This window comes from Fringilla coelebs (assembly GCF_963513975.1).
Source record: "Fringilla coelebs genome assembly, chromosome: 3".
In the NCBI taxonomy this organism is placed as follows: domain Eukaryota; kingdom Metazoa; phylum Chordata; class Aves; order Passeriformes; family Fringillidae; genus Fringilla; species Fringilla coelebs.
In genome coordinates this window covers 15,339,427-15,351,088 of record NC_140030.1, presented here as the reverse complement: position 1 = coordinate 15,351,088, position 11,662 = coordinate 15,339,427, and positions in this window count along the sequence as shown.

The following is an 11,662-nucleotide window of genomic DNA, read 5'->3' as shown; positions in this document are numbered from 1 at the left end:
ATTTGCCTCTGCAGTGTCACCCAGGCCATTCTGCAGTGAATGAGGTGTAAGCAAGGGAGCCCATTTTTCTCTGGCACTTGGCCGGACCTTCTCTTTCCAGCACTGGGAATGGGTTCTCTGAAGCAGAGAACAGGAGCAGGGACAAGGCCTGCCTAAGGGTCCCATCATGTCAAAGTCACCCACAACATAAACTTGCATTGATTTTCCCAGGTCAGGACACAGACAACCTTCCAGTCACTATTTGAGTTTTGCTTTTTAGTTTCCAAGTAAGTACTATCCTTAAAGCCTAATGTGGGTATATATACATTGAGACAAGATTGAATCTAGATTTTCATCAGCAACATGTGGAGAAAAGTAGCCTGAGAGAAGACCTTATTGCTTTCTACAACTACCTGAGAGGAGGTTGTAGCCAGGTGGGGATGACTAACAAGTAAGAGGATGAGGGGAAATGGCCTCAAGTTGCACCAGGGGAGGCTTAGGAAAAGAAGGAAAAATTTCTTCACTGAAAAGGTAATCAAGCACTGGAACAGCCTGCCCAGGGAAGGGATTGAGTCATCATCCCTGGAGGTATGCAAAAGATGTGTAGATATGGCCGTGGTTTAGCACGGACTCTATGACCTTACAGGTCTTTTCCAACCTAAATGATTGCATAATTCTGTGCTGCGGCTGTGCGCGGTTCCGCTCCAGTCTTTCCTCACTCACAAGAGCAGCCATGTATTTCTTCAATGTATTAAAACACCCCTAATCCTTCCTTGACTTGTTTGCATGAGAAGAAGATGCAAACTGCTATTCCCCCCTGGTATCTCCATTTTGGGTACATGCAAGGAAAGCCACCTTGTTCCTCCGGTGGGGGGTTTGGGTTGTAACCCAGCCCATGTCAGTACTGTGCTGAGCCTGCACCAGTGGTCGTGAACTCCAAAGGAGGTATCTGGCAGGCAGGCTGGCTCTCCTTTTCACCTCTGTAGGACCCTTGTTCCTGCTTCTAAGAACTGTTCTACAGCATTTTTGAATTTTCTTACTGCATCTTCATCGTGGTGGTGGCTGCAGGGACAGCCCATCCCACACTTTCTACACATAGCCATGAGACTGTGCTGGAGATCTGCAGAGCGGGGCTGGGGTGTTCCTTGCCAGGTCTTAAACCAAACATGAGTAATGAGCAATAAGAGAAATCAGGCTTGTTTGAAGAAACACTGAGATGCCCAGCTCAGAGGAGAGTGCCAGCTAACTCACTAGGATATTGGCCCATCTCCTCTTATGGAGAAACAGAACTGAGTAAGGGAGAAACAGAGCTGGTACAGGTAATCCTCTGTCTGAAGCTGGAATTGTCTTTCATTTGGGTTGTTTGGGAGCAAGACGTCTTTGTGAATGGTTTTTAAAGTCTTTTGGGAGCAATCTGGGGAAATGCCATGTGCTGAGCATCACAGCATGGAGCTGGGAGCATCATCCTCTTGGGGACACTGAGCCCTCATTTGGTGCAGCTTGTAAGAGCAGCAGGCTTTCCCATCTCCAGCTGCCTCTGGGTTGCTGTGTGGGAGCTTCAGCCTCCCCACTCTGGTGCAAAGGTTCACTCACAAAATGGGGGTGGGAGAAGAGACCCCTCCTCCCAGCAGACCCAGCTGGTGTGAACAAACACCCCACTCCTGGGGCTGCAGCAACAACTGAACACATGTGTTTTTCCTCTTTATTTTTTTCTTTAATATTTTCCTGGACCCTTTTCAGGGCAAATTCCACTGCTGAGTGGATGCATGGGCAGTGCATGCACAGTGCTGTCAGCTGGTTCCTCAGGGACAAGGTGGGTGCATAGACTGTGCCATAATATGCCATTAATGATCAGGAACAGAACACAAGCATTACAGACACTTTCCTTGGCGAAAATAAAATAAACTCAGCTAATTTAGATGTTAGTGTTGCACAGCCATGGTTATTCCTTTGCTGCTTTCCTTATGAACTATTAATATATGCGAGGCTCACAACAAGCAGGTTTGATGCCTGCTAAAGGACACAGGCAGTGCCATTGCATGTGTGTGGTGACACCAAGGAGCAAGGCTGCCTGCACACTGTGGACAGTGCTGGTGCTTGGAATGGGTTTCAGGTGCCAGGGTTTACCCCACACTGCACCATCCTCCATCTCACCAGCCTCATGTGCAGTGAGGCCTGGGGGAGCTGCTGCTGGCAGACACCCTGACCACTCTGGAGAAATGTGATCTTTGGGGAAACTGGCTTTCATAGCCTTGCTGTGCCCCACCTGGGCAGCCCTGGGGGCTAAAGATAACCATGTGTAAAAGAAGAACTTCACTTTTAAGCAGGAATGGCTTAAGTCAGCTTTAAAAACAGCTGTTGAACCCTTCTGAATTACTTGGCAGGAAATTCCACATCTACTTTTCATTGAGCTGCTGGTGCTTCAGGCATGTCACCACGAGTCCCCTGTGGGAGCTGCTGACAGCTGCAGCGTATAGCAGGGCTCCTCAAGCAGCCCCCTGTGGGACTCCAGCTGTCCCATGAGGATCCCAGTGTCTTTGGGACAAAGGCATCATGGGCCACATTGGTGAAACCTTCAGGAGTACTCTTTTGAGGAAACTCAACAACTCCAAGTCTGCTTAGACCTTTAATAACTGCCAGCACTGCTACTAGAAACTGCGAAAAAAACCAAACAAAAAAAACCCTTTTCCTTTGAGAGTGATGCTTTCCTGGAGTGCCTGTGAGAGAGATGCTGGCCACCCTGGCTGCATCTCCATGTGGCCCCTCCTGTGCCCACCACATGATGCTGTCCACACAGCAGAGGACAGGGACACTTCAGTTGCTATGGAAACATAAAAAAGGAGCCAGGAGTTTAATATTTTTTCCTTTCATAGCAAAGCAACTTGCTTGAAACCCCACTTTCTATTTTGGGTGACTTTGCAGCCCCCCATGTTCACGTTCTCTGCACAGCTCACAGCATCCACACTGGGCTGGATGCTTGAAAGGAATAAAACATCCCTGCCCAGCAGCATGGCACTCCTGCTGCTGGGCAGGTGTGTTTTATTCCTTTCAACCATTGCACAACCATGCATGGGATGGTCTGGCAACCAAGGCAGTGAAAGGGACCTAAGTCTTCTCTTCTCTGATCTAGCAATTGTCTGGCAAAGTTACTCTCAAGGCACTTGTGCTTTGCACTCCCCTGCATTTTTGGTTGAATTTGGTGGAATTTTGGTAGAATTTGGCATCACCTAGAATACAAGGAAAGGGACAAAGAGGACTGTAAAGGACAATTATGATGAATTTCCATATTCTGGTAGCTGATTCTCAAAACAAAGCTCACATCACCAAGCCTGCCAGAGTCCAAGAAGTGTTTGGACAATGCTGCTGAACACATGGTGTGAGTCTTGTGAATGGTCCTGTGCAAGGCTGGAAGCTGGACTCGAGGATCCTTGTGGTTCCCTTCCAACTCAGCATATTCTGTGATTGTGCCACCAACCAGCAAGGTTTGTGCTGTTCCTTGCATTTACACCATCATTTTTCTAATTTTATTTTCATCAGTGCCAGCTGCCTTTGTTAGGCTCCTTCCACCCAGCTACAAGTTTCAGTGCTCTTATGTGGCATGTGTTTTTAAACTTCCTTTTTATGCTTCAGCCAGCACCAATTGATGGTACCTCCCCCAGCAGCCCATGCTTGCTTGCTTTGGGTGTCCCACAAATCCCAGCAAGCCACCTCAGAGCTGAACTTGTGGGCAGGCAGCAGGCACTGGTGACAAGGGGACTTTCTTGAAAGTGTCCATCAGCTGATGCCACCAGCAGTGCACAAAGCTTATGGCACTGACAGTGTGGTTCCTTACTATACTGCTTTATACTCACAAGCACTTTCCTAAGGACAAGGCAAAATGTCCTGCCTCTGGGGTTGCCTTGTTCCTCCCTAGAATGAGCAATTCCCACCTCTGTCCTGAAGTCTGAGTCACTGCAAAATTTTCATCTCCATCAGCACCACAGCTCTGTCTTGAAGGCTTTTTCTGAAGATAGACTGCTGAAGCTGATTCCTTCCTCAATAATGTGATTTAAATCACCCTTCAATCACTAGTCATTTCCTCACCTTGTGGCAATAAGGACAAATTAGCAGCTCAAATAAGAGAAACCTGTTTCTAAGAAGTGGGTTCAATTTGGAGTAGGTTTTTGAGAAGTGACTGCCAAATTCGGATCAGTTGGTTTCTCTGCTGTGGGTGTATGAAGGAAAAGGGCACAAGCAGGAAAAAAGGCACATTCTCATGTTGGGCATGACAGTGATGCAGAAGGAAAGGGTTTCTGAGCACTGTAGGGGGGTGCTACTGGAGCACTACAGTCATCCCTGCCTGTGTCCTCTCTTCACCTGCACCAGAAGCTCATTGCCACAGTGGGTAGATTTTTCTGGGTGGCCCAGCACACCCTGAAAGTCAGTGCTTAATCAAGCCCTGAAAGGTGAGGGACTCTATCCCACTGATGGTATGTAGCCACCTGCATCATTGAACAGCAATGAGATTTACCCTCCAGCTTGTCTCCAGGTCATGCCTTTTCCTTAAAAATTTTTAATATGACAAAGAGTGTTGTTGGGAAGGTGTTAAGACCCAGCTTCAGGGGTTGGTGTGGTGGGCTTGCCTCTGGAAACAAAGCTCAAAGTTCACTTACTCTGCCCATGGGATTGAGAGGATTAGTAGTACTTCAGAGAATTGACCACAGCCATACCAGGCTGGCTGGCCATCTTGGATGACTAATTAGTGATTTACAAGGAGTTGGAGCCCATAGACATGCTGTGTTGTGTCCTGGAAGAGAGGATGGAGTCGCACAGTGAGTACCTGGGTAAGCTGGGGTTTCATACAGGTGAGAACTGAAGTGAATGTATTTGTCCCAGGCGGGTTTTTAACTATATCCATGTATCTTAAAGTAACAATCATCATCAGTAACATCCCAGAACAGGAATATTTTACTCTTTATGCCACCAGCATGATGGTGAGCAGCCAAGCTATTTAATTTTTTTCCCTTAAGCACAGTTGCAACCACTGCTATGGGTGACAGCAGCCCAGGCTGAAGAGCTGCTGTCACCTGAAATGCCAGAGGAAAAACTTTCCAACAGCCTGCTAAAATGAACAAAAAGAAATTGCTTGGCTTGGTAGCCACCTGAGTGCACCCAAAGAACAGAAGGATGAGAGTGTAACCTCTTTCTAAAATCAATCTCCAGTAAACATGATACCAAATTATTAGCTGGGGTTTCTTTTAGTCACTCCAGGGAATGGTCTAAGGAGCTTCAAATCAGTAAGCCTCATATCTGGACCAGAAAAAATCAGTAGAAACTATAGCAAAGTACAGACATTGCAGTTGCCAGATAAATGTGATGTATAAAGGGAAGAGATAGAATGAACTCATACAAATGGAAGTTGTGCCTGATAAATCTGTGATCTCTACAGGAATGAAGAGGTAACACATTCTTAAATGGTCTGAAAAGGGAAGGATAGATAGATAGATAGATAGATAGATAGATAGATAGATAGATAGATATAAAGAAATTTACTGGTGATACAAGATTGCTTAGGATCATTAGAGATTAGGCAAAATATTGCAGTTTTTCTCCATATTGATTCTGAGGCAGCAAAGCTACTACCCATTAACTAAAGCTTAGTTAAGTTACCTAATATTAACTAAAAGAAAAAAAAGTCTCTATAAAACAGTAGTTCTAACCATTCATACACTTTAAATTCAAAATTTAAATGGTATTGGGATCACTTTGGATAGAGTCAGCACGCAGTGCTCACCTTACAAGACAAAGAAGCTTCTGGAGAGCCTTACAGTTTAGGATGTTACTGACCTGGGTAAAATGGTTCCCTGGGCGTTGCACTCATCATATGGGGTTACACTGGCCTCTAGGACTCACTACTCCTGCTCTGGCACAGCATGTCCCCCCTGTGCAGCCTGTAGGCCCATGTTTCTGTGCCTTTACCTCTTTGCTTGAGAATTTAAACTCTCTACATGGCAGCTGGTACCTGGCTAAATCACATACAGTGTCAGCCATACCCGTGCAGAGCAGTGGCAAGAGGCTTCCCAGCTGCCTAATGCAACCAGGAAACATTTTGATCAGCCCCTCTTGACCCCAGAGCTAATGCAGGCCAGACAATCTGCCTTGGTAATTTGTGTACCAGGCTTGTACCTTTGGCCTGAGGCTGGAGACGATGTCAAACATCTGCTGCTGGACTCCTGAGAGTGACGTCAATGCTCTTTTGTCCTAAGTCTGGTCCTGGCTCAGCTGCATCCATCCCTCCCAAAGATAAATTGTACTTTATTGTGTGGTATTGCTCAGGACAGAAAAAAACTCATTAGATAGCAGCAATTCAGCACTTTACACTCATAGTAATAAATAATGACCAAGCTAGCATTTTTTCCCCCTTTTCACTTTTTCTTTCTTTTCTTCCTTTCTGCTGGTGCACAGACTCTCAGAAAGAATAGAGGAGCTGGCAGGATGACAGAGGATGCTTGCAGAGGGTCCCTATGCATTACTGGGGACAATATCAATAAGCCAGGGCAGCAGAAATGTGCTCTGCCTTTCTGCAGTCCCACTGGTATCCTCTGCCCAAGCAGGGTGGTTTTCTGCAGAGACAACAGCAGTGGGAAAAACTCAGGGCCTCTCCCAGGGCACGTCTTGGGGTGCATCCAAGGGCACACCCAGATTAAGCTGTCCAGCCCTGGGTAAGGGGTGAGCTCCGCCTCCCACATGCAATAGGCACTGTAAGATACCTGTCTCCAGCCTTCCTTGAGCCATGGGATGCTTGTCTGGTCAGGAGTGCAGGGAGCTGGGCAAGGCTGGACTCATCTGCTGCAGAGGTTTTTAGGGAACCCTCACTCTTCCAGCCTGCCCTTATCTCTCATCGGCTGCAGACACTTCCAGGAGTCTCTGCTGAGTCCCACAAAGCCCTGGACTTGGTGGCATTGGGCAGAAGAACACTGGGTGCTGCTGGCAACCCGCCTGGAGGGATGCGCCCTGGGCAGGTGTACTGGGCCTCTGCTCTGACCCCTTCCTTCTCCACCATCTTTCCCCAAGCTCAAAAGCCAAAGGTTTAAGGACTTGTTTTCCCTGCAAGCTCTGTTTCCCTCGCAGCTTGCCTCAACGCCAGTCAATTTATTTGCTGATAATAAAGAAATTTCCTCTCTTCTCCCAGAAATGCGGCGTGCGGGCAGTAACCACAGCCTCGGGAAGGTGCCGGAGCTGAAGGCCGTGCGCTGCTGAGGGGCAGGCGGCAGCGGCCAGGCCCGCAGTGTGGGGAGCCTGCGGCAGGGCGCGGGGAGCAGGCCCTAGCGCGGGCCGCTGCTGCCATCTAGCCACGGTGCCGCTCGGCCCTCAGCCACGCCGCCTCCTTCGGCTGCCTTCTGCCCACGCTACTGCTTTGCTGCAGCTTTCCCCTTCTGAGCCACCAAGAGAAGGTATCTTTAAAGGTGTCTTCGTTCGGCCCACCGTTTCCAGGAGTGCAGCGGCAGCGGCCACAGACGTGCGGGTCGCTGGGCCCTGCTCCCCGCAGGCTCTGTGCGCCGCATCCCTCCTCCCTGACATTCACCTCTCCTGGGGGAGGACACCCCCGTGCCCTGCTGCTGGCATGGTTACTGGATCCAGCGGCTCTCCCACTGTCCTAAGGACACCATCAGCGTCCTAAACCTGAGGCTGGGAACGCTTCTCAGCTTTTGAAGTCATTTGCTCCCTCCAAATGTCTGCAGCTCTCCCAGCAGGTGAAGCAGTGGTCAGTACATTCAGCTGGGGACAGGAAAACTGCTTTAGGAGGGTGAGACGCCACTTTGTAAGGGTCATGGCTCCTGGGTGAGGAGTCTTCTTCATGCCATGAAGCAGGATGAGACTCTTCCCTTTGTTCCAACAGCAACTCTGGGTCTTTGGTTTAACATCCATTACCAGTTCTTCCCTGCTACTTTTTCATTTTTTTGAGGCAGGAGTGGGTCCTCTCCTTTCAGCAGCTGCTCAGAGGCTGCTGCCCAGTTTAGATCCATTTTAGCACTGGAGCACAAGCCCTCACCAAGCAGAGCCCCACAGAGAGGCAGGCAGCCAAGGCTGGTAGTGCTGGCAAACCCCACTGCTGAATTGAGGGAACTGCTCTGCAGGGCTCAGCCCCATGGCACTGCCAGACCCACTAGGGAGCAGGGTGATGACAAGCACACTAGGCTTGGAAGGCACTTCAGGAGGTCTCGAGCCCAGGCTCCTGCTCCAAGCAGGATCAATTGCAAGATCAGCTCAGGGCTGCTCAAGACCTTGATCTGTCAGGTCTCAAAAGCCTCCAGAGATGGAGCCTGGCCAACCGAACTAATTCCTGGCTGTCCCCATGAAGCAAGTTTCTCCTTGCATCCAGCCTGACTTCCAGGTTTCCAGCTTGTGTCCACTAGCACTTGAAATCTGCAATCCTGCAAAGCTGCTCTTCAGAAGGTGGCATAAATCAGTTCCATGCATTTACTCAAAAAAAAACCCCCAAAAAACCAAAAAAACAACAACAATCAAAAAACTAAAAACTCTGACAACAGCAATCCTAAATTAACCCCAGCAAGGGAGAAGAATAAAAAACATCACAGAAATAGCTACTGAAAGAACCAAGCTTCAGACTGGGCTCCAAACAGGAAACTGGAAGCTGACAGGACATTTGAGTTAACAGCCTTAATAAATAATTTTTAAAAACCCAGCTCTTTTTGAAGTTTTCTGTGTATTAAACCCTCACATCCTCTGTCTCCCATCTCTGTGAATGGATGGGATGAGAGCTTTGGCTAGGGCTTTTTTGTGCAATAGCTTAATTATTACTGTGCAATAGCTTAAGTATTACTCTGTACATACTTTTTCTGTGTACATACTTTCTTATTTGCATTTGTTCACTCTAGTAACATCTCGCTCATGATGTGTTCTAACATCGGGAGTGTGGGATTCATTTGAAAGCTTTCTGTTTCACTCCTTTCCTCCTCCTTCCCCAGCTCTGACCGACAAAGTTTCTTGGATGCATTTTTTTTGAGCTGAGCTCCATCTTGTGGGCTTTTCCGTGGCTAATTAGTCACCACGTCCTTATCTCCGGGAAGATCTCCCTTGGCTCCGGTCACAGACGAGCACCTCCCTGCTTTGCCTGCAGCCAGCTATAATCATAGAATCAATCACAGAGTTAGAGGATGGCTTGGGTTGGAAGGGACCCTTAAAAACCAGCACCCTGGAAGGGAGAGCTTTCCACCAGGCCAGGCTGCCCAAATAACCCACAGGGGAATGAAACTGAGATGACAGAAGGTGAGTCCCATAGTACCTGACTTGTGAGGAGTTTGGGAGTTATTCTGGTGGGGGTGCAGGAGCAGTCTCTCTCCCCAGAATGAGCAGTCTCTGGCAAGTTGGATTTTATTTTGCTTTTCACTTCAGTCAGATGATTTAATTGTTTAAGGCATGCTTTGACTGCAGAAAAGTGGGACAATCATTGCTGAGAAAAAATTATTGAGCTGTTACTGTAAAATGCTGTTGCTACTGATGAACTATAGTTAACAGCAGGTAAATTGAGTACTTAAGCAGGCTTTTTTTTAATCTAACAATGCAATAGGTTATTTTCTTCTTATCCTCACAGTAAGGGCAGCAGCCCTTCTTACCGAAAACTGCATCCATGTTATCTTGTTCCAAGCATTGCAATCCTGTGCTTTGCAAGATTGCCAGTATCTTATTTTTTCCAGCTAGTGAGCTTAGTAGCCAAATATAAAAGGTGATGTTTATGCCAACTGAATGTCCAAATCCTGTTCTCACACGGTAGGGAAATGCTGTCTCAAGGTAGCTTAAATAATACTTGTAAAATATTTTGGGAATTCTTTGTACTGAGCTGCTACAGTTGCCCTTTCTCAGCTCCTTGCTGAGAAACTCAGTGCTTGCTGACTTCTCAAGGTACTATGAGCCTCCTCATCCCTAGCAATGATAAGGTGTTGGTAGCAGCCCAGCTGGGAGCACTGGTCTCTGCATCACTGTTCTGAAAGTGTCTCTGCCTTTCTCTCCCTTCCTGAACTGCTGCACAGCCTTGCTGGCTGCTCTCTGGACTGGAACATGGCAGCTGTCTCCATTCCACAAAAGCAGGCTGAACCAATTAGTCCTTTGCAAAGCACTTAAGAGAGCATGAACTGAAGAAACTGTAACTGGAAGGCACTTTTTTGTGGGAATACTGTGGGTAAGACTGGGATCAGCTCTCTAAAATGAGTGAGAAAAAGAAGGGTTGGATTCAGCATGCTAATGCTTTTGTCTTCAGGCAAAGACGAACACATAGAGGAAAATTGTTGCTGCAGTATAAGCATCAAGAAACACATTCAAATAAGGGTCTAATATTTACTGGACTGTAGCAATACTTGCAAGACTGCATGGACACACAAGACTGCAGTGTGCTCCCTTGAGGAAGCTCCCTTTGTTCGCCAGTGATTTCCCTGTAACACTTGTGACTTCTCCATGCTGAAGTGGAGGGGACTCAAGGAGCCAGTGGTCTTCATGCCCTCACCTTCACCCTCAGACTCATCCTGCAAAGGGCATCTTGGTGGCTGTGCCCCTCTGGGTGCTCATCATCTGCTTTCCAAAAGTGGCACCACAGTGGCTGAGCTGGTCTAAACACCTCCTGTACTGAGAACTACAAAACCAACTGAATAGCAAGAGCAAAGCTTGCCAAAACCCAAGTCCCAGCCCCAATATATGCTCCCTACTCTCAATGTGGTTTTAGGGTGGACAAATACAGTGCTTTAATGAGCTTAAGACAAATTTGAATTGCAAGCATTTGTGACCATGGGTCCTGAAACCAGAGCATGACCATGGAGACACCAACTGCCTTCAAACTGTAAAGAAAGTCAGGTGATGCAATCAAAACCAGGGACACTCTCCAAAGAAAGTCTCTTGCACTCCTTTTGGTACTGATCAGTGCTTCTTTCAAGAGAAAATGAAAAATAATAATTACTGAAATAATCGATGATATTTTTCTTTTTGTCAAATAATATTCATCTAAGCTCCTCTTGCAATACTTGTGGATAATGATTTTTTAACTTTTTTTTTTTTTGTGGAAGAGGGCTGGTTTTGATCTGGAAATCTTGCTGCAAATTGATGCTGTGTTTAGCTATAAAACACCTATTTAAAGGATAGTAGTTTCTGGGGATGAGGTCTGTGGCAGAAGAGCTCCCTCCAGCAGCACCAGGTTTGTTTCTGCTCCTGCAGTCATGGGGACCCTGCTCAGTGCTGCTCCCAGCTCTGGGTTTCTCTGCTGGTGAAAGTGAGGCAGCAAAATTGACTCTGCCATAGCACTGACACTTTGCCTGCAAGGCCTATGTAGTAGCCTAGATGACAGCAGCTTAAAAAGTAAAACATGAGTTAAGTGGTCACGCAGTAAGACAAGGGATCTCTGCCCCATGGTATGCTGCCATCAGCAACTTTCCCTTGTCCCTTACCTCCTCTCACTCTGTGTCAGTATTCTCCAATCTCTCCTATAACATTTCCATCTTTGATTTTCCATCTGATGCAATTCCAGAGGATGAGTGTTTCTCAGCTTTTATTGGTATATGAAACTACCTCTGCACTAAAGAACATCAGCTGAACTCCAGTACAGGACATGTATGGCTACATGGGGACTAAACATAAGGTCTCCGGTATACCTTAAGTTAGATCTCAAGTATCTTCACTATACACAAAAGAGAAACAA